At 37.0% G+C, this 23015-nt stretch overlaps 1 long non-coding RNA gene across 1 annotated transcript in view; it reads right to left on the bottom strand.

Annotated features, from left to right (window-relative positions):
• Positions 1-1633: 1633 nt before the first annotated feature.
• LOC138684525 (uncharacterized) overlaps positions 1634-23015 on the bottom strand; it is a 48628-nt gene continuing 27246 nt past the window's right edge. The window contains exons 2-3 of the long non-coding RNA XR_011323810.1: positions 2307-2452; positions 1634-1868 (exon numbers count right to left, since the gene is read on the bottom strand). This is a non-coding gene — a long non-coding RNA (uncharacterized lncRNA). The remainder of the gene's footprint in view (positions 1869-2306; positions 2453-23015) is intronic.

Below are 23015 nucleotides of genomic sequence, written 5' to 3'. Positions count from 1 at the left end.
GAAACCAAGAAGTTTTCAGAGTTTAAGAAATTGGTTCCATTTGGGTTTGGCCTCTCTGAGGTCAGGTAAAATATATATTATTATTTTTACATTTCTGCAGTTCCAGGTTTTATCCAGAACTACAAATACTTACATGCTCCTCACACATATTCCTATTCTTGATGCTGCCATTTCATGGTTGTTTTTTTTTTTTTTCCTGATGTCTTGTACCACATTTCCTAAAAAGAAACAAAAAAACACCACCGAAGTAGTATCTGGAGGTACAAATACGTATCTGAATTCTGCACGTTAAGCTATCAGGTTGTTATATCCATACTGAAGTCTCACAGTTCTCTATTCAAACACAGACAGATTAAAATCCAGACAGTTGCCTGCTTATTTTGCATCCCATCATCCTAATTACAGACACACATTGCTAGCAAATTTTGTTTACAGATACCAATTCTTCGTAGCTTATTGTGAAATGCACACAACCACTAGTAACCATCATGAGTGAAATAAGGAATAGAAATGGGAAACTCATTTATTAGCTTGCTCTAACTGATTTTCTTGCTGTAATTCCCCTGTTCTCATTACATTCAAGAAGTTCACATTTGTACTTGCTAGTGAACTGAATGCGAACCAGAGAGGTAATTTGGAAACTGATGATGACATTTGGATAGGTGATCTCTTGGACTCCTGCTTCCAATAAAATAACTGTACAGCAGCAAAATATGAAGAAGGAATAATATCCAAGACCTCCAGGTAGAGAGGATGGAGAAGGGAGATTAAATAAATAAATGGTCCTGACAGTTCTTTATTTGCTCCTGACAGTTCATGGCATTTGAAGGCTTCTGTATCATTAGTCATGACACAGTGCACTTCCCCTCTCTCTCTAGCTTTCCATACATTTTCCAGCTCCTTTCTCACTTGTAAAATTTAAATGCACGATTGGTTTAGCATTGCTTTTTAGGGGTTTAAATTAAGCTTGAGGTTTGTTTTCTCTCATTGTGAAGTCGGTTTATATTTCCAGGCTAGTAATGAATGAAACTTTGACAGAGTATAAGAAGCACTTTAAATTTGCTACTACTGTGTGAAAGATTGTTTCCACTCTGTACTAAATTTTCATTGGAGATTCATACTGTAACATTAACTATTCTCTATTCATAATTACCAAAATAAAAGGTCTGGTGAGGATGAAAACAAACAGCCCCTTCCCCCAGCTAATTATATTTGACCTTTACTTGCTGTGCAGTTTGGAGCATAAAAGTGCTGGAAGGAGCAGGAATAATCTCAGATAATGGGTGTTGCTTAACAGAGAAAATACTTCAGAAGTTGCAAGTGATAACAAAAGTAAGTGGTGTTTTCTATTGCACTGCCTGTATCAAATATTGTTTGGTCACTCTGAATCACTACTAAGCTGGGACCAGTTCTGCTGTATGTCTGTATTATTGCTGCATTCCCATTTTCATGAGGTAGGTTAGGCTTCCACCTTTCTTGCAACCATTTCCTGTGGAGAACTAATGCAGTTTCAAATCATATCTGGGGAGCTTTCTTAAGAGTGCAGAAGAAAAGTGCTCATCTCCATTTGGGGACTGACATATGGCTGTTACTGAGCTTAAAAAAAGTTACTTCCAAAATTCCTCCCCTTCAGCTCCACAACAGGGTGAATCCATTGCCTTCTGACCCCAACACCTGTAACCAGCCGAGGTGCATCAGTAATGCACGGATCAGAACGGATCAGAATCCGTTTCTTCTGCTCTTGCAAAACAAACTCAGTCAGAGCTTTTCAATGTCCTGAGAACTTCTCTTCTTATCCACCTACTTTGAAGACCTGCATTGTTATAAGTAGCCACTACAGTACAGCAGCTCTTTGCTTCTGTGCAAAACTGCGAGGGAGAAAACCAATTTTCCTAAGAGAAGTAACAACAGAAACAAGAAGTTTGATTTCCTACTCAAAATATGTGACTAAGGTTCTACATGAGAAAAGAACATTACATACGTGATTCTTATTTTCAGTGGATGTTTCATAATTCATATTATTAGACCAATTATCCAGCTTGTGGCAGCCAGGGACAAGAAGAGAAAACAGGCTTCATGCTCAGCCAGTCATGTCTGAAGAGGCAATGATCCTGCTCCCTCTATAAGGGAGACAGCATGGTAACAGACCCCCTTGATGTTAGGCTCCCCAAGCATCATAAATCCAACTAGCAGATGAAATAATTTAGAAGGTACTTATATAGAATTTACAACACAGCTTCCTTAGATCTGATTTTGCATTAACAATGTATTTTTAAGCACACCTGAATGATACAGACAGTACTTACAGGAAACACAGAGACTATTGGAGGAGACTGGCTATAATCTCTTTGCTTTTGATAAGAGGATTCCAGAGTTTAACATATCAGATTATCGTGAACTTGAGAGAGTCGTTTCCCAGGCAGAAGTCTCCTTGATAATCATTTGGACAAACCTGTAGAAGAAAACGGACCTTATGGTCAACCCCTAATGTTCTTTTGTGTTAGTTTTAGGGCACTGGGTAATCCGTCTCCAGAATTCTAACTTTTATAAAATATAACATCAAGCTCTCTAATCACTTACAATTATTAAATATTATTCTTCACAGCACTCATCTAACATCTCTCCATAAATCTGTTTCTGAGAACATGAAACGTTCTGCCTTTGTATTTATTCTTTGCTAATGAAATTAACTGCAGTATGTGTTGCCTATTCTAAAGAACTTATATGTTGCTTGAGCATTACAAAACAAGTGTTGCCTTTTCCATCTGTGAGTTACTGAGCGCTGTATAGGGACAGTATTCATAATCACACAGCACAAAAAGTCAAGATCACTATGAAAGCTTTAGTCTTCTGCTAAAAATCCAAATAAGAGTTATTGATAGAAATGGGAACACAATCAATATAAAGTATAAAAAGGCAAATATGAAAGTATAAGCATGTAGTCAAATTTCATTCTGTTTTAAAAATTTCATCGTCTGTAACAGTTCATACCACAAGATGTTGACTTGCTTACGTAACAGTATAAGAATATTAATTGTTTCTAATGATAATTTTCTAATTCCTGAGCACAAGAAAACATTGCTCTGTACACTGGTTACACAAAGCCCTTTCATCGAATGCATACTTATTTAGTGTTTGCCACGTAAATTATTCTAATGGGAGAATGTTGCTTCAACACAGTGTGTTGAACATTCCATCTTTCTGAAAGTGAAATGCCATTCCTGTTCCTAATTAAGCTATTTTCCTTTTAAGTTTTCCAGAGGATGATGTGATGGGTGGCAATATTGATGAAGATTAATTGGATTGAAACTAACTGTGATACAGCTGTAGATAAGGTTATTCTGCTAGTTAGCAAATGAAAATTACAGCCATTTAAAAGCTGAGTACGTAAAGGCTTGGCCTTCTTAACATTCAGATGGTATACAACAGAAAAAATCCAGGAGCTGCAGGAAATAGAGATAATTCAGATACACTGGCGCTCTTCCACTCCATTTAAGAACACAGTGAAAATGCAATGTCAATTCATAAATAAATAATTAAAATATATGTATTATGTTAGTGGATTATTTGGTTTTGTCTGGGAACTTGATAGATCTGTTTAGCTAGTATAATTAAAAAAATGTCAAGGGAACACAGTTTTGGCTGAGCACTCTCACTACACTGCTGTAAAGGTACTAAACAATTACAATTGCTTTGGAATGACAGTTTTTCAGCAGAAATGAATAGACACTTTCTCAGGTACTTGAGGTCAACGATATCAGGTAGTCTTCTTAACCTACCCAAAACTTTAGACTTGTGAAGATCCAACTGATAGCACTACTTATAAACTGCTAAGAAAAAAAACAAAAATCACAGCCCAGAAGATGCTACCTTTCAGAGTAAATAATTCAATATCCATCAAGTAAATTGAGATTCCAGATACTGATTAGTCCTTTGTTAAAAGACAAAGAAAAGTCTACTCATAATTTACTTCCCAGACATTTGTTTACATAACTCTTGGTCAACAGCAACTATAACACAATACTGCAACTTTCTCAAAGCTGGCTAACAGGTTCTTCAAAGATTATCTTCTCAACACTGGGCAAAGTAAAAACAGTTGCAACTTTATCAAGAGATTTAGAAACAACCGTAGTATAGGTCTTTTTAAGCAGTAAGGAAATCGTTTTCTGAGAAGTCAGTCTATTACATTTTCCTCTGAAGTCATATTTATATATGCATACACGTACACATACACACACACATAGGTATAAAGATAAGAAGCAGTTGACAACTTGAAGTATTTATGTTTCACAGTTACTTAACTGAGCAACTCATTTTCCTGAGTGTAACCTCACACTGTATCAAGAGTAAAACCAGCTGCAAACTAAAATCAGGGCAGTTACTTGGAGACAAATGAAGCCATTGCAAATATTCTGTACAACCATTTTACATTTACAATGCAGAAACAAAAGTACCAGACACATCTGCTAGTGGCACCTTTACCTTCAGATATGAATTATAGCACACATTTCTTCCATTACCTAAGTCAGATAATGTTGAACATAGTGTATAAGTTAGTATTGCAACTTCATTAACCTCTTCTTACTCCAGCAGTCACACATCCTGACTAGTTACATAAATTTAGTTTCACATTTGCAACAGTTCTATAGAGCTATGGCATTAGCGTTCATTTCCTTCATATGCTCAAGTGTAGATCCTATTCAATCAACTGAGATACATAGATCTATATATATTTATATACACACATCATGTTTATACTCATTTCATACATAGTTCAAGTATTATTAAAATAAATGAAATCATTTGCTGTCTATACTTCCTTACAAGTAGGAAGATTACTGTGAATATAGATCCTCATATACTGCGTATATATGCAGTTCATAATGCAGACATATTATTTACTACCCAGAAGTAAAAATATCTCGTACAGTCACATTTTTATGCAAACATACAATACAACCTGTAATGTTGTAACACCTGCTGATACTTTTAAAGACATTTTTCTTAATAAATAAGATGTGAAGATGTGTACCTCCCACTTTTCAGATTCTTCACTCATATGCAAAATTTCTCTTTTATTTTTTTTTTATTTTCTAATTAATATTATAGCTGCCATCACTATCAGCTATCCATCAAGAAAGAAACCATATCCCAGTCACCCACAGATCTGGATGCCTTCATAATGCAGTGTCCACGGCAGCATCCAGGTTTAGCACAGAACCATCTCAGAGCTATCAGAACTTTTTAGAAGAAACTGTATGACAAGAATATATCTGTACCACATAACGCAGAGCTGAAACTAAAAAGCTCAGCAAAACATGGCACTTGGCTTCAGCAAGCAAAACAGCTGGATATGGAAACGTAAAATGGCTTGACACAAAGTCACCAGCACCAGTCATGTTAGCAAATCTTAAAATGCAAAACCTGTTGTTGTCCCTTCTCAATCCAAGATGCTTCTACAGAAAACCACATTAGTACTGCCACAGTTTGCTCCTCAGCACTTGAGGATGAGTTATTAGCTAGGACAAATTGCCAAATAAATCTGTGGAGCTGCCGCAGGACTGGCTAAGCCCTCATGGACTCCTAACTCCTGGGAAAGGAGATGCGCATATGTGAGAAAAGATGTATGTGGAAGGAGCTGTGTCCAACAAACCCTGTCTGAGCTGAGCTGGCACCAAACTCTACAGCGTTTCCTGAACTATTTATGTGAACTAGCTAAATCTGGGGTTGGGATATTGCAGCCACATGTTACCATGCAGAACTGATGATTATACAAAAGATATTTCCCTAGGGGGAAAAAAAACCACCTCACTTACAATAGTAAATTATATTGACTAGTATATTATATTGATTTTTTAGTTTAATGTACACAAATAAGGGAGATCCTTACTTAACTTGTTAAATAAGCTAAACCCCGTAGGAGGATGTTCAATGAATTTCCCAGGAAATAAGAATATTTCCTGAATATCATTAAGTGGAGCACAGAAATACACAAGAAACCATTTAGCATAATAAAGCTGCAACTCTGTTAAGCCTCTTGAGGCTTACCACAATTTTCAAACAAAGTCTTCTCCAGTCTTATAAAATCCCCAAACAGAATACAAACAAAACAAACAGCAGACATCCATCCATCCAGATGTCTTTCAGATATTTGTCATTTACAATTCGCACTCTATTGAAATCCATGCAAGAAAATAAAATGGTGATTTAGGATGTTTGCAAGTCAAATGAAAAATGTGTCTTGTTCTCCTATCTGCCCAATTTTATTTTCTCAAGTGTTCCAGAAAGCACACTGGAAACCACGTGTATGCCTTAAGTCTCTGTGAGGACTTGGCTTTTCATGAACTCTCATGGCTTGGAGAGATACAGCACCATCAATTTTGGGGAGCTTGAATCTTCCCTATTCCACATCACATTCTCAACCAGTTACAATTGATATTATCCATTAAAAAGAATCAGAAAAGGCAGAAATTTAATTACACTGCAGATTAAATAACTTCACGTCTTTTATAATTGTGCTAGTCCATACTTGTGGCTGAATAACAAACTGATATAATTTCTAATGTCATCCATGTCACTATGCTCTTTGACTTTTAAATACAAATGAATCATATCATCTTTGACACCGAAGACAGAAATGTCTTGGTACAGCATTCACACTGGCAATTTGTTTCAAACACAATAGGTAGGTAGCACTCTGACGAAGATTAAGTTGTGAGTTGCAGTCTGGCTGCCTACTTGAAATACATTTTCCCTGAGGCACTATGCCCCTCTTCCCCTTGTGTAGACAGAAAGCAGCACACCATGCGACTCGCGAGCCACAGTTCATTTTGAAAGCTGTATTTAGATTGCTACTTATCCTTGTTCTCCGCATGTTGCAAATTCTTTGGCTCAAGTACAACTCTCATGAGATGCTCCAATGTCATTATGAGTGTTTGCTTATTAAATGAAAGACTGATTTTAAATCAAGATCCTTTTTATTAAAAAATGGGTACGTCAAAGCCCCGACTTTCCATTACTAATCAATTTCAACACCGCACATTCCATCAGCTCTGCAGGACGGAGAAAAGCTGGCGTCTTTATTGTCATGGGAACTTCAGTTATCCCTTCACAAATTAGCAATATTAAAGTGTTTCTATTATGATTACTAGGACAAGGTACACACAGAAGCCTCACCATCTCTTTCTCTTTCCGCTTCTATTTTAAGTTGCGCAGCTCTGTTTGATAGAGATGCTGGCCAGCAAGGCTGAGCAAGACAAGCGTCTGGAGTGCCAAGGAGTTGTACAGTATGCAGCCAGGCAGCTCTCATCAGTATTAGTGGAATCATGCACCACAAATGCCTCCACCTCCACTTTGGTCATTTACCTCTACTGATGTGATTCAGACGACTATCAGTACAGACTCAACTTTTTTCCACGTAAACAATGTAACTACTCCACAAAACAGAAAATATGTTAAATCCCATGATTTAACTTTACACAGCAATTCTCTACTAAGCTATACTATGTCCCAGAAGGTTTTGCCACTAGATCATTATTTACTAATGGGCTGTAGGGTAGCAATAGAACATAACCTCCAAAGGCACCAAGATGAATATTTAATCCAGAGTTTCTATCCGTTAATATTTTATTAAAGCCTGGCTATTTTCCAGCATCCTGAAAATACGATATTCCATTAATGATAATTGTAAATCTCAGTGGATTCAGATTTTAGCAGCTTCTGGATATTACAATGAAATAATTCCTGCGCTGTTCATTAACAGCAAAGATGGTGCTATCTGCAGCTTCAAGCTTCCCAATATTTATTTGTTACTAATTTTCTTTTAACCCAATCAGTACAGGGTAGGAAGTGGGTTCAAAACTCACATTAATAAAAACATTCCAAAAATATTTCCTTTTTTTCAAATATGAAAAGCAGCACTTAGGCTCCAGTTTCCTTGTGGTGTGAGAAATAAGATACAGGCCCTTTCTCTGTTGTGAACTGAGCCAAGTCTTACAAATGATAGCTCTTCACTCATCCAGGTAACATTAATTGGATATCACAGCCTGCTTTCTTCTGGCCCTGTGCAAAACAATATACATGATGATGGCGCCAGCAACAAAGCAATGGGCACTAAATTAAATTTTCTAGATCAAGCCCAGTAGAAAAACCTTTCCCTGTGCTTTTCTATGACTAGAAGACTAATCTCCAATGACTTTATTGAATATCTTTCACAGATATTCGATTATCTAAAACAATAAAACAAAGCAAGGCAGTTTATTGCCTTGGGAACAGCAAATTTCCTTCCCCCTTCATTATAGATGTACTGGAAACAGAAATCCACTTCTTGCAAGTCCTGTAGGACTGGGATGGAAAGAAAATAGTTAAGCAAATGTTCAGGTTCACTACACACAGTAAAAATTCTTTCACCTTCCTTAAGCCATTAAGTTGCAGAAGAAATCGCACTAAGAAGTTTTCCGCTATTCTTTTTAAAAGCACTTCTACACTCTTTAGAGAGCTTTTTAGTAATTGTAATGGACTAACCAAGATGTGCCTAGCAAGAGATTCAAACCCAGCTACATGGGCTGCCTAAGTACTGGAAACCTTTTTAATGTGAGAGTTCCACCATCTAAAAAGCAAACTATTTGGTATTATGTCCTTTAATTCCTTGCAAGAACAGTTTCGTTTACAGTTTCTTTCAGACAGTGGTGTAAACTGTGGAAACATCCAAGATGCATTTGATGGGCAAGTGTTTATGATCTCTGGTAGCTTTTGAACTAAAAATATATATTAAAAAAATGCTCAATATCCATTTACACTCATGCTTATCTGTCACTAGGAATATTATTAATGCACATAAAATCAAACACATTTTGTTTTGAAGGCTAAATCTTCAAAACTGTAATGAGTGCAGAAGTTACATAATTGATACACATGTTCATTAACGAGCTTATTTTAGCAGCAGATTTTACCATATGAATGCTTTCTACCTAAGTAACAGAAACAGAATATATCTATTACTTTCATTTCCTATGAGAATATTATTATTCAAAACACACTTTACGTTAAATATGTGCATTACTAGATTAACATATTTTGGATATTATGTGTGTCCACACATATGTATTTAATTTTTATATGCAAAATGATCCCCATGTACTTTTCACTTTGTACCATATGGTACATTTATGTGCAAGACTAATCCCACTCTGAAGACATAGAATAGCCTATTTGTCATCACTCTAATGTTTCATAGATGTTTGCAATATCTTGGTTATATTTCTTTGCTAAATATGCTCACTTTTTTGTTTGTACTTTTAAGTTCCACCTGAGAGTACAGGTGTTCAGGCCTTGATCTTATGCCCACTTCAGTAAATAAAAGCTTTCATTTACCTAAATGAAGTAGGTATATCCAGCTTCATTGTCCTTCAGAGCGCAAACTGTCCTTCCCTCACTACAATTCAAGTTCCTTGTTCTGTTTCAGCACGTGGCGGGTGGATGCTTTATTTCACAAACCTTTCACTTTAACATTACCTTTTGTGAAAATACTTTTGCTTTGCAATTAAAGCATTTGTACATTTCCTTGAGAAATTATTTTATTTAAAAGGAGAAAATCAATTTTCTAAATCTTTTGCTTTATATTTTTCTACATTAGTCTGGCACTATTTCTACACTTAATTCCGATGTCTCACAATAAATAAAAGATTCCTTTCCCCTTCTCCATCACACACACAGAGACACAAAAATAAACTGACAAGTTGTTTTCAAAAAGAAACAACTAACAGAGTTATTTACGCTTTTTTTTCTACGTACATCACTGAGAAAAGGGAAGAGAAGATAGAGGATGAATTGGTAAGCATTCTGTCTCATTTCAGGACTGAAAATTTTTTGAGAGTAGTGACTATGACCAGAAGAGCATCAGCAAGTCAGGTTGAAAGGGGTACGTAGAAAACAGATAACGTACGAGAATAATGCGAACATGCAGGGACTTTCATGTACTTTCATCACAAATCTTGCGATATTCAGCACAAAATGGTCTTAAACAGCAGCTCTGATGTAACAGCTGATCAGTTTAATAGATGCTAAGCATTTTGCCCTGTTGTGGTGAGTGACATACAGGGGCTTCTTATTCCAGATAAGAATGGTATTTTTGACCACAAAAATCCCATGTTTAGGCAGACTCTTAACTGTGATGGTCTATTAATTATTCAGACAAGGTAGGAAGTTACTAAGGCTTACATTAAATACTGTCACAGTGTGTGTGTGAGTGAAAACATATACAGAGCATTTGACTGATGATACGTGGCAAAGCTCTCACACATACTCATGAAGCAGACAGTTGATAATGGCAAAAATGATCATTAATTAAAACACAGAACTGAAAGATGCTTATCTAGAATGCCATTAGCTACAAAGCCTGTGTGGGGTGAAGCTGAAGGATATACATATGAAGAGCTAATGGCCTATGGCTGGCTTCTACAGATCCTGTTGCTGATAAAGATTTTGCTTCTGAAAGATAAAGAAGTGGCAGAAGAGATAACTCACTTGATGGGCCACTTCTCAATTTGCCTTCTGACTAGGACTACACCAGAAAATAAATATGAAATGGATAAAATGTATTACAAATTTGTAGATACACTTAAATGTTTCTCCATAAGAGATTTTTTTCTTTAAATACTCAAGAGTAATAAGTGTCGTTACTTCTGTTAAGTGAACATGCCTTACACAGTATGTTACACTTAGGTATTTATGTCATTTTGTGTACTCTGAGTTGAAATGGTATAGGTCTGGGAGGAAATGTAGTCCTCCACTGAAAAACATACAAGATTATCACTGATTTTACTACGAGGAAGATTTTGAGTTTTATGTATACATAAAAGTATTTATGTGCATGTGTGTGTATGTATGTGTAGCTGAGTTATATTTTAAGTATAGCCTAACATTAATAAATGTATCATTATACACTAAATCTTATATGTAAAAGCACACACCCCTGAAACATAGTTTTAAAATACTCATAGTAATCTTGACATACATTCATATTACCTTTACCTCTTTATATATTTTAACTTACTTTTGCAGAATCATTACACAGAACTTTAATAAGTGGTTAGCCAAAGCTTATAATACTAGGCAGAAGAGTGCATAATTGAAAGAAGAAAACACTTATTTAAAAAGCTATTGTTAAAAACAAAACAAAATAAAGAAACACCCTTTCTGAGTGCTTGTGTCCATTCAAAGATGCTGAAGATCTTGTGACGAAAAGTAAATAACATTGAGTTAACTTAGGCAGAATGCAAGCTGCTTGATGAACCTGAGTAAGACATGATTATTCAATTACATCTGTATTGTTCATACATGCGTCAAAATCCTTTTAGGTCCACAGCCCCATCCAATATCAAATTTTAAATTTCTTTTTTCCATATTTTTTAATGTAAAAATAAGATATTGTGTCATTTTTTCCTCAGAGACCTATACCCCATTTATTTACATTTCTTAAATTACGCAAAAGGTGCAAGATAATGATGATACAAGCACTCTTTTGTGAAGACTTGTATAATCTACACAAAACATCTGTGAACAAATGTTAATTTCTAATTTACATAGCTATGTAAGTAGCTATAACATCCCTCTTACTCCTCTCCAAACTATCAAGTTACATTAACAAACTCAAGAATGCCATGATGAGTAAGAAGCACAAAGTATGTCTACACACAGATGACTTACACCTCATTTCTCTAGGTTAGAGTCTAACTGAATAATTTAATTTGAAAAAACCCACCCAACCAACAACAAAAAGTGGCCATCATATTTGGAAAAATAGTTACTCATGCTTTAGGAGCAATTTAAAAAATAGAGAACTAGTTCTTTAACAACGTACTAGCTTTTTTTATTTCAAATTTTTACAGGTTTTTTTTTTTAAAAGCTTATTCTAGAGATTTATAAAGGCAACTTTAACCTTGCCTTTCAAATGGAAGAACTGTAAATATATACATGCATGAAGGAGATAAAGGAAAGATCAGCCATTTAAAATTTAAAAGCCAACAAAAAAATATTCCCAATCCTCCCTCCAGAAAATTATATCCATAAAGAAAAATATTTTTATTTCAACAAACAAGATCAAAATGGAATATGTGACTAACGTTGCCAAAAGTATCTTTTTCAAAAATTGGAAAAATATAAATCCTACCAGCCACCACTAAAACAGATGCCAAAAGTGAGGCCTGATCATCGTTTAGGTGAATGTACAAGGAATTACTTTGTACCTGCCCTCCTTGCTAGGAATGCAAGGGGGGACAAAAACCCCACAACCCAAATCAAACCAAACGAAAATCAAAAAAGCACTAAGTAATGTGCTAAAATCTCTGACTTGCTGTAAGAATAAGAGCACTGAACTGAACTTCTCCAACAGTTCAAACGTTACATAAAAGCAAAGAATAAACCTGTAGCACCGAAGACAATTTTTTTAATATAACTAATAAACAGGTACAATACAGAAGCACTACTCTGACACTGCAAAAAAATTAAACAGATTTTTTGCCTCACTCTCCAGAATGCACATTTCTCTAAACTGCAAAAAAAAAAAAAAAAAAATCAGTAACGTTTTCCCCTCACAAATCTTCGGAGCTTTAGTGCCTTGGTCTCCCTTTCCCAGAGTGGTACAGAGCACTTGTTACACTGTTCATCATCGATATGAAGTTGGCTTGTTGGAACAGAGTATTACTTCTTATCTGTCCTCAAGACGTGTATGCACACATCTGCTGTTTTCTCCTACATGTAGTTATTACACGAATAAGAAATACTGACTTCTATGCTATCAGTGGAGCTATAATCAATCGCCTGCTGAACGGCTGGGGAACACAAGCTAAAATCTAATTAATTTTTTAAGGAAATTATCAATAGGAATGCTATCAGCTATACACAACACGTCTCAGCACTCTCAGGAAAGGCTGTTTAATACACCAAAGAACAGAGACACATATGCACACCTCCCAGCCATAGCAAGGAAGACATATCCATTCCCTGCTGACAGCTGCTGGAGACTTACCAAAAGCACAGGAGAGATTCATTAAGGTAGCTTCTGCCAGAGAAATGCCATGAAATGAATGGCTAGCCCATGCCAGACGCAGAGAAGCAGCATCAAAATAAACACCTGAAGCATTATTCTTTCTCTTTTTAAATCAAAACTCTTTTACAGTAAAAGAATTCCCAGGCAGGCAGAGGTTTCAATGAGCCACCCCAGTAACCAGGGATCTTTTATGTTTGCTTCCCCATTTGAAAGTTGAAATATTAAGTCTTATAAACTTAAACAAGCCAGCCCAACCCATCTTCATAACAGAAGTTCACTGCGGGTACAGAGGCATCTTCCTTTCAAGGAAAACTGAATATTTTGACCTGGAGCTGTGACACTGTAATCAAAATAATTCAAGAACAAACATGTAAAGATTTTACTGATCTCATATTCAATTCTGTATGAACAGCCAGTGATGTTAATGGTAGGATTACTCAACTGTAACAGCAAAAAGCAAAATGAAAAATCAGATGGTGTTTTTCTCCAGACACATACACGGCACAGTGCAATTTGATCTGCTGCTTACACTGCAATGCCCTCAGGATGAGGGTCTTTTCTGTGGTTACACAAATTTCAGCGCAGCTTGACCCTTGGCTCTGACCTGGATTCCCGGTCACCACTTGAAATTCAGCAATCACGCGAACAGGGCTGGGGGGGGGGGGCGGGAGTGTGATGCTCCCTGACTGCACCCCACCGGCACGGGCTGATCCCGCGCACCAGAGGAGGAGAGCTGCGGACGCTGTGCCGTGGAACCTCGGCAGCACGAGGACCGCGGCAGCCACTCTGCTACGTGGTACGTAGCTGGTGCTTCACGCTTGCTCTTCCATTTAGTTGCCTGTGAGGCATGGAGAACCCATCTTAAACTCAAGACGACAGAGAGAGCACTTCCAAGCAGCAAAACACAAAATTAGGGGAATCTCTTCACCTTACCTACATGCTGGAGTCAAGGGTTCAGCCACCCATCCCACCTGGCACAAACTTTCTATTGCTGCTAACAGAAAGAAACAGCTGCACAGCTGTTGCTTCACAATCCTGACTACAGGCATACCGGTCAAACCATAATATAGCCACAGGGATGCTTAAAATTTGCCAGCTCAGCTATGGAGTACATTATCGTCCTCTGGTGCTTTCTGAAACTGAAATATATTATTATTATTATCATTATTAAATACCCACTGATGTATACAAATAGGTGGTTCAGCAAACATACACTTTGTTTGAAGATGTTCTGTTTTAAGCTTATGGAGAAGTAAAAATTGCACAATCAATTCCTTTCCTATTTATTCGAGCATTATGGAACTATAATACCCTACCAGCCTGTTCTAAGCATAAGAAAATTTTTTTGATTCATGCTGGCAGTAAGTGGCCCTTTGAGGATTCGGGTGTTTTCCCCCCCAGACACTCTCCTTATTCTTCTGGTTGATCTAAATCTTATCAATTTCTTCCTCTTGAAGTAAAAAGCAGTCCAGCTCTCAGATGGCTTGTGGTTTCTGAGATTGAAGTGGAGGGAGAATGACAGTCTGTCTGTCTCAAAACCTTTTTCTGAATTCATTCATGAGCCCTCATTAAAGATGTAAGAGAATTATGAAGGCAAAGAAATAATGAAATAGGAGCCTTTCCCAAACTGGTCTCGCTATCCCACCACACTCAAATATCTGATATCCATTGTGACACACTTTCTTCCGCATTGATGAATTTTAATTTCTGTTGCTCAAGGGTAACACTTCAGGAACAGCATGAGTGGTCATTATATCACATACATATTAGAGTCTACCTCCCTTTAAACTAGATGCCTGAATTAATAAGGTCCTTTTCCTGTACTGTGCTGCTACTCTGGCAAATACTTTCTGACTGGGTAAAACTAAAGTGCAAAAAAGTGCTTTCCCAGCTGTCTTGTGAAGTCAAGATCAGAGAACAGCACGCAGGCTTTTGGTATTTCACATCGGGATGCGCGTTCTCCAGAGCTCTCCATATTGCTGACGGACACCACGTTCCTTGACAGCCTTCAACTTGGCAAGGGGGCAGAAAAATTCCTGCCTCCTCCGCAGTGCACCCCACTCCCAAACAAATCACAAAGCACTACCATGTCCCACAACAGAGTATTAAATAATATGTTACTTTTGCCAAATGAAGTACAGATTTAGCCTGGTCAAGGCCAACACAACCCTGCTTTATATATCTGTATAAACACTTGGAATGATGCGTCAGAATTCATAACTGCAATTACTAACAGTTTGACCCCTACAACTTTATCCATCCTCTGCTTTAAAGGTAGAATATACTCAACACTGAAGATGGGACCTGATTTGTTAATACTGGCTTCAAAAGATAGGTTGAAGTGTAATGATGTTTATCTTTTGCTGAAGACACAAAACTGGACATCTACCAAAACAATGTGCACGACCTACTGACTTAAAGCAACCTACTTTTTTTTCTTTACTGCAGAGTAATAACTTTGCCATAGGCTAAAAAAGTTAAAGCATAAAAGGCAAAGAAAAACCTTTAAGAGGTTTTTAAGAGGAAAAAATGTTAACACTTTCTTCACAATAAACTAGCTTATTATATCATACTTGCTATTTTTATATCAGTGAATCAAAATACATTATCGTGCTACAGAGCTGAATATTCTGTCTGAGCACTATCCCAACAGGTGAATGCAAACTTCAGTGCAAATACTGAAAGAAAGATGTATGCCAATTTCAGTATGCTGCAGCAATCTCTTCATGAGTTGTCAAGAGCAAAACTGTCAGTCCGTGTCACAGAGGTACTCAAAGGACTAATTTGCTTGGCTAAAATGCTGCTGTACAGTTTTCTGAACCACCTTTTCTAAATATAACTCAGCACAGCAATAAGTTTGCCACACAGAAGTATGTTAACTGTGCAGAAGCTGCCAGTAATTTTGCTAAGTGATCGGTCAATACTGTCTGATAAGATCACATCAGGAACAAGGCCAGCCTTTCAATATTAACCAATTTTTTATCTTACCTTTTCCCAGGTGACTGGCTATGATGCCAGGTGAAAGAGTGATGGAGAGCTCAAAACATGAGGTACATGATAGATGTCTGCTAATTTAATTATCAAACAAAAACCCAGGGCCAGCTATTATTTAGTGCAAAGACATAAGCCCTTGCAAGATACCTGTGGGTTCTCCTATCTTGCCATAACAAGGGACACACTGGCAAGAGAAGACCTAGGTTCTAAATTTTTCCTAAATGTGGGGAAAAACTCTCCCCCACCCCCCAGCTGGTTTGCCAGAGTGGTCTTTTCTTGAAGCTACTGCTATGCTCCAGCCATCTCGCTCACATGCACACAAACACACACAGAGTGAGGCACATCTGCCTAGGAAACACCTCTCCAGACCTATGTCTGGTCCATCAGCAAGGTCAAGAATGTGTTTACTCGGATCCATTTCTACAATTAGAAGAGCTCTATCATCCTTGCAGCTAAGCCACAACACAGTTTTGGGAGACAGGAGATTGGGGTAGGCAGGGTGCGATGTGGAGAGAGAGAAAAAAGTTGTGTATAGAGGAGGAAAAAAAATTAAAATCTTTAGAAATGATTGCTAAGAAGTCGTCCTTTCAAGACAGGTTAAAGTCCTGTATCAGTTAGCACTATCGTACCCACAATAAAAAATTTGCTCAAACCTACACTGTCAGGTACCTTGTATAACTAACTCATTCATCTGAGGACCATCTATACTGTTCTCGAGATGCTGATAATATTCTTTTAAGACATGGTAACCTGACTGATGTTTTTTCAAGTATGGTTGGACAGACAATACTAATATCTTCTCAGTAAAGTGCACACTCTTACTTCAGGATTCCCAGATTACTTACTGTCTCTAGAAATTTGAATTACATACCAAATGTTTAAAAAAATAAGTGTCTACACAACATATTAACTACTTGTTATTAATATTTTAACAATATCTAATTGCAGCAATGTTATTCTATGTGTTTTAAGTTTTATTGCTTTTCAGGTGACAGCAAGCAGCAACCAAAAAAAGTAAGTTCTGTTTGAATAATACATTTACATTGCTATTTTTTAGCATGTTCTTCAGCTCTCTCAGAACCTGAACTGGTGGCAGCTTTCTGGAAAGCCAGTTTTGTAGTATGTACCAAATACTAGAAAGAGAGAGATGTATTAAAAGTTTTAGATTGACAGACAGCTCGCTGGATTTAAAGGGAAAGTAAGTAGAGTGGCGGTAGCATCTATGTGAACTTAATAGCAGAAAAGTGAGAGTCATGGGATATCTGGGATCAGATCAGACTCTGTCAACCAGAAGATGATATTACACCTTTAAGGCCATCGGGGCTCCCAGTCTGGTAAGGAAACAGACGATTTAAAACCAGCTCTGTCTAGTGTTAAGGGAGCCCAAAGTAATTTAACCTGGCAGAAGGATTTGTGAAATTGCATCAGTTTAGGATAAAGTTTGGCCTGCTCTTCCCGGCTAGTTGAGAAATAGGGTAATGCAGTGAAAACATGCAAATTCTTTTTTTTTTTTTTTTTGTCTCTCTTTTTAAATTATTCTTACACTGGTTTTCAGTTTGGACATATTTAGTATGGATCGGCATGCCTATGGCTATTTAACGCCATTCCTCTTCTTCATAGCTATGGTTTTGTTTTTCCTTACTAAACACCAAATGAAATCGAATAACGATCACTCCAAAGTCACCCTACGGAAGAAAGTACACAAGTGCCAGAAACACTCTTGCAGTTGCTGATATGAAAGTGTACTGAGGAACAGAGGTTTTCATACTAATGAGGTCACCTCATTTACTTTATCGTGGAGTCATTGTTACAGTAGGATAGTCGTATTACATCAATAAATTTAACTGCAGTGTTACCAAGGTGTGAACAAAGTATTCCCCTTCTTAGGGATTTGCATTGCAGGGAACAGGCAAATCATATAAAACACAGAAAAAGAAAAGCTGGTAGAATTAATAAAAGAGATTACCATTGGAATATAGCATCCAAATAATTAATTCCACAACTTCAATATTAGAATTCATTATCTTACACGACCCTCCAAAATGATCTGGGTTTTTTTTGACCCTCACAGAGACTGAAAAGCCCTTTCTTTTGGTCATATATTTGAGAGATTTCTGTAGGATTTTGAGATTTACATAGTTTCTAGATCATTTTTCCATGCCAAATAGTTATTTAAATTTTTAGTCTGCTACTGATGACTTTAAATAGCACTTTTTAAAGTTTTCTTGCAGACAGTTTGCATGCGTTGATAAGTTTTTCTCAGATATCTTGCTACTACTTCAATGATTCCTCGCTGTAAGTAAATTAGAGAATACACCATTTTCTTTAAGAGCTAGCCATCTAATTTAATATCAGGAAGTAGCAACTAGCAAGCACAGTGATGACAGTAGGTCTCTATTTCACACAGTCCCACCATTGTTCCTTGCCCCTCCTTCACCTTCAGGTTCTCTGCAGGTAGGATAATTTGACAAAAGTAAAAGAGAAATGCTGAAAGAGTGCTTCTACCTACTTACTCCTCTGTCTAAGCAGGGAAGGAACTGCTAAAGAAGTGCCAGAACTTTCCCTAGGAAGGTACTGGAGTTATTGGGATGCCTAGAGAGTAAAATTAAAAACAAGTAAAATTAAAAATGACCTAAACAGAAGGGATAGCATTCACTAAGAATGACACAGAGATTAAAGATAATGTCAGGTGTGGTCCCAAAAATAAATAAATACTTTTCTATATTGAAAACAGAAGCAAGGACATTGTTGATGATCAAAGGTAAGACGGCCAGGGGAAATACCAGATAGTGAACCTATCTCCTAAAATAAGAGCAAAATCCCTAAATTAAAGTTGATCAAACAAGGAACAGGGAATGTGCTTACAGGAACTTACAGTAATACTAAGAGCAGAACAATAACATATAACAACAGGAAAATTGTAGATCTTGTACCTCTCTTTAAGAAGGAAGAGAAAACAACAACATTCAGCAAGCAAACTTAAGATCGTTAGTCTTTATCTCAGTTGACCTATCCTTCAAAACCTGTGTATAGAAGACAAGCATCTAAGTTAATGGAAGTTTGGTAAACCTGTGTTGAATTTTATTGAAAATAGATTGTTCCAGACTAATGCAATAATTGCCTTATAAACAAGACAAACTGAAACTAAGTTCAAATAAATTACTGTATGTTCAATACAGCACTATAACAAAAATCATGAGTTCAACTGTAAAAGACAGGTTGTAGTGTAAAGAATTAACTAAAGAAAAATAACAGTGATTTGCACCGGACTGGAAGAAAGTTGTACATCCTCCAAGGATGCATCTCAAAACTAGTATCAATTGGTTAATGTTAACAATTTTGTGGGAGAAAAAAGGAATGAACTTGTGAAACGTGTTGATCAGGAGAAATTACCAAAATAAAGATGGATGTAACAGTGAATAACTGATGGAAATGATGGAAGCAGTAAAACTGTGATGATGTTCAGCCAAAATGCAAGATCATTTATTCATCAATACAATGCACTTCTAGTTTTAAATATGAATTATTTGGAAGTGACAAAGGAAGATAGAGACCTGGGTTTCTTTCAGACTGATTGACTTAGCTAGTAATTCAGTGTAGCCATGGAAGAAACAAATACAGTCTTGTGAGGTGGCAGCTGATGTACTTCCATTTATAAAGTATCATTAATGTCATAGTACAAAAACCCTTACGAATAAAAACAGCTTAAAACAGTGACAGCTACCCTGCCCATACCACTGAGATAACGACAGTACACCTCTTGGAAAGCAGAGAACTTAGTTAACTACTATACTGTCACTTTTCAATGAGTAACAAACTCATTAAAACTAAAGATGATAAGGCAATATATTCCTATGCCTGAAGAAATTCCTCACATCAACCTGAGAACAGAAATGATGCCATCGTTACAAATCAGCATAGCCTTCAGCCAATAGAAGGCAACCGGACAAAGTTAACCCATTTGGCTGCTATTACGTGCCTCATGTTTAGATCTTAAGAAAGAATTTCTAATGAAGAACCTCTACCTGAATAGCGATCCATCATCAGCTAACATACCTAATGGCCTAGAGCAAATTGCCGATTCATCTGTTGACCTTATGTATCTCAAATGATTCCTTGCTATGTTACTTTTCTATTGCTGTCATCATTGTGTTGCGTTTATGAAGATTGCATAGAGGACTACAAGACTTTAAATATAAGTTACCTAATTAGGTATTTCTTCGTTTTAAGTGTTCCATGTGTTAGCAGACATCCATCTTGAAGCCTGTTCCCATCTAATTTCAGTGGAAATGTTGCTATCTTCTGTCATGCAAGAAGGCCATTTTTATTGCACATTCCCTGCTCTGCAGGGCTATAAAATTTGTTACCTCAAAATTCCAAAGGATTAAGAAGCCAGTTAGAATGCTACACCATGGCAAACCAAAACAGGGTTATAATAATCATCACAATTAACATTTGGCATTTAAGGTACAACTTAATATCTCATATTACAGTACACATAAATAGAAAAACAAAAAAGCATTAACATCAGGACTACTGAATGGAAATTAAGAAGTACTTTTATGGAAAGGACACAACTTTAATGTGGGCTGGCAATAGGCATATTCTTTCTACTTATGAAAGGAAAAAAAAAAAAAAAAGGCAATATTTTCTGATTTTCCACAAATGTTTTGAAGCCTTTCTTTCTGCTATACCATGACAGCAGCTTCTCACTGTTCAACATCTACTACCTCACCATGGGAAAAAAAACCTACTAACACAATTTTATCATTTGGATTTCCATCACTTTCTGTCCTCCCATATGTAAACTTCTTAGCAAGTTCTCAGCACTCAATCCTTTTACCAGCCTGCAACAAAGCTTTTTCTCAGTTGCCATAACAAAACAGGGGACCAAAGTAGGAAAACTGGCCAAAGTTGCAGCCACAAGCTTGACTTTCTATAGGCTCTGCACACTTGTCTGGATCCTCTCAGAATCTAGCTGTGACAGGCTGGCATGATGCCACCTGCAGTACTGGGTACCATTTTTCAGAAATCAATAAAAAAACCCTTCTGTAACAGGAGCAAGATACAGAACCACAACTTGGAAAGTCCTAACACCAATCTTGCGTGACCTCTTCATCTAATGCTGTGTAATTACAACACACTCTTTCCAAATATGTCTACATCTTAAATAATTATAGCGTTAAATAGGAAATCCCATGGCAGCCCAGAATCAGACAGGGGAAAAGGAACTGAGGGTTTAATCACCAACCTACAGGCAAAAGCAGTACATTATGCAGCATAATTTTGAAAGCAGTTCTACTGATTCCCTATCAGGGGTTAGATACCTGAGGTCAGGTTTATTTATGGCATAAATCAGTAGACTTCAATGGCGATACACTTGGGAAGAATTTGGCCTGTTTTAAACCGTAATTCAAAACTGAAAAATCATCCTGGAGACATTCAGAGAATTTCAGTTTCTATTGTCTTTACATTGTCTTTTCAGCATTTCCTGTTATTTACTTCTGTAAGACATGAAGTTAATGGCCAACCTTTAAAGAGAATCAAAAGCATCACCATACTAAATGTAACCTAACAACAAAGACATGCATATAGAGCTGTTTGTTTCTGCAGCTGTATGTTTCTGAATTATTTTTTTATTTGACGATGCCTCTTAAAGTTTTGGACAATACAGTATTATTTACCAGTTAAATCAGTATACTGATGGTAAAAGTAGTTCATATACAATTGTATCTGCACTTTTTAAGTAATCGCACTAGTATTTGGCATTTAAAAATATCTGACATGCCACGTGTGATATGAAGGGAATTTTCTAAAAAGTTTGACTGAAGGGGAGAATGGTATTTTTTTTATCCAGTACTTTGGCATCAGCTTTCATCTTAAAAAATGAACGTAAGGAAAAAAATAGTCTGACAGATCTTTTAAGAAAAAAAAAGCACAAGATTTTAATAACACCAACTGGAGACCTTTTGTTTGCTTGCTTCTTGCTCACTAGACATTCACAGTAAATAATCCAATACTAGAACTAATGCAAGCAAGGAGGAGAAGAAAGACTAAGCTTCAGTAAAAAGTTAGGGCATGATCTTAACCTAAACTGTGTCCAAGTGAGCAGATATTACGATCAGCTTTGTGACATGTTAGGGACTGGTGTGCAGGAAAAACGGAAAACCTTTTGTGCAATTATGTCACATGTCATTAGAAAAGAAATTCCCACTTTTTGCATGAAAGAAGACAGTACTGAGAAGAGCTCTTCCTAAGTTATCATTGGGGCTGTAACTTCACTGCCACAACAGTGTTTTTACCTCTTCCTCCTCTTTCTGGCACAGCAAGTGCTACTTAATCTGCACCTGCAGCTGCTGGGCTGCTTCACTGTCCAGACAGCTGTCTGCAGCCCCCAGAAGAGGTTTTTTTGTTAATGACCTGGCTTTAATCCTCTTCATCCTATTCCCACAAAAAATAAGCAAATGCCTGCAGCTAAAGTCAAGTCAAACCAACTTGACCCGATGACAAGTGGGAAAGAGACATGCAGAATGGGGCTCATCCTCCAGTGCACATTATTAAAATCAGTTACAGCATACGAAGGGAAGGAGGTCTGCAAGTGAAAAAGGGAGACACACATCACAGACTTTTTTCCACAGTGCTCTAAGGGAGAGAGCTCCTTGATTCCTGGTCACAGGTCCCCTCTGACCTCCTCCTGGAAACGTTAATGATAAAGGTGATAACACTCGACGAATGCCTCGTAACCCTGAACATAACCTCTAGATTTAATTCAGCCGTTCTTGTCTCTTCCACTTTCTGCCACAGTCTTGTTCAAGAGTTATGTTATCTTGGCTTATAACTTTGACCTCTGAAGGCTAGGGGCATGGAGTCAATCAATTCTTCATACTTTAGACCTACCTGAAGGACTCTATTTCATCATGTCATCGTAGTCACTTTCTGAAATATTCTCTCTGAATATTGTGAATGTGTTTTA

This window comes from Haliaeetus albicilla, chromosome 1, assembly GCF_947461875.1.
Source record: "Haliaeetus albicilla chromosome 1, bHalAlb1.1, whole genome shotgun sequence".
Lineage (NCBI taxonomy): Eukaryota > Metazoa > Chordata > Aves > Accipitriformes > Accipitridae > Haliaeetus > Haliaeetus albicilla.
Note: the sequence above shows the minus strand (reverse complement) of the source record. Positions and strands in the feature narration are given on the sequence as shown.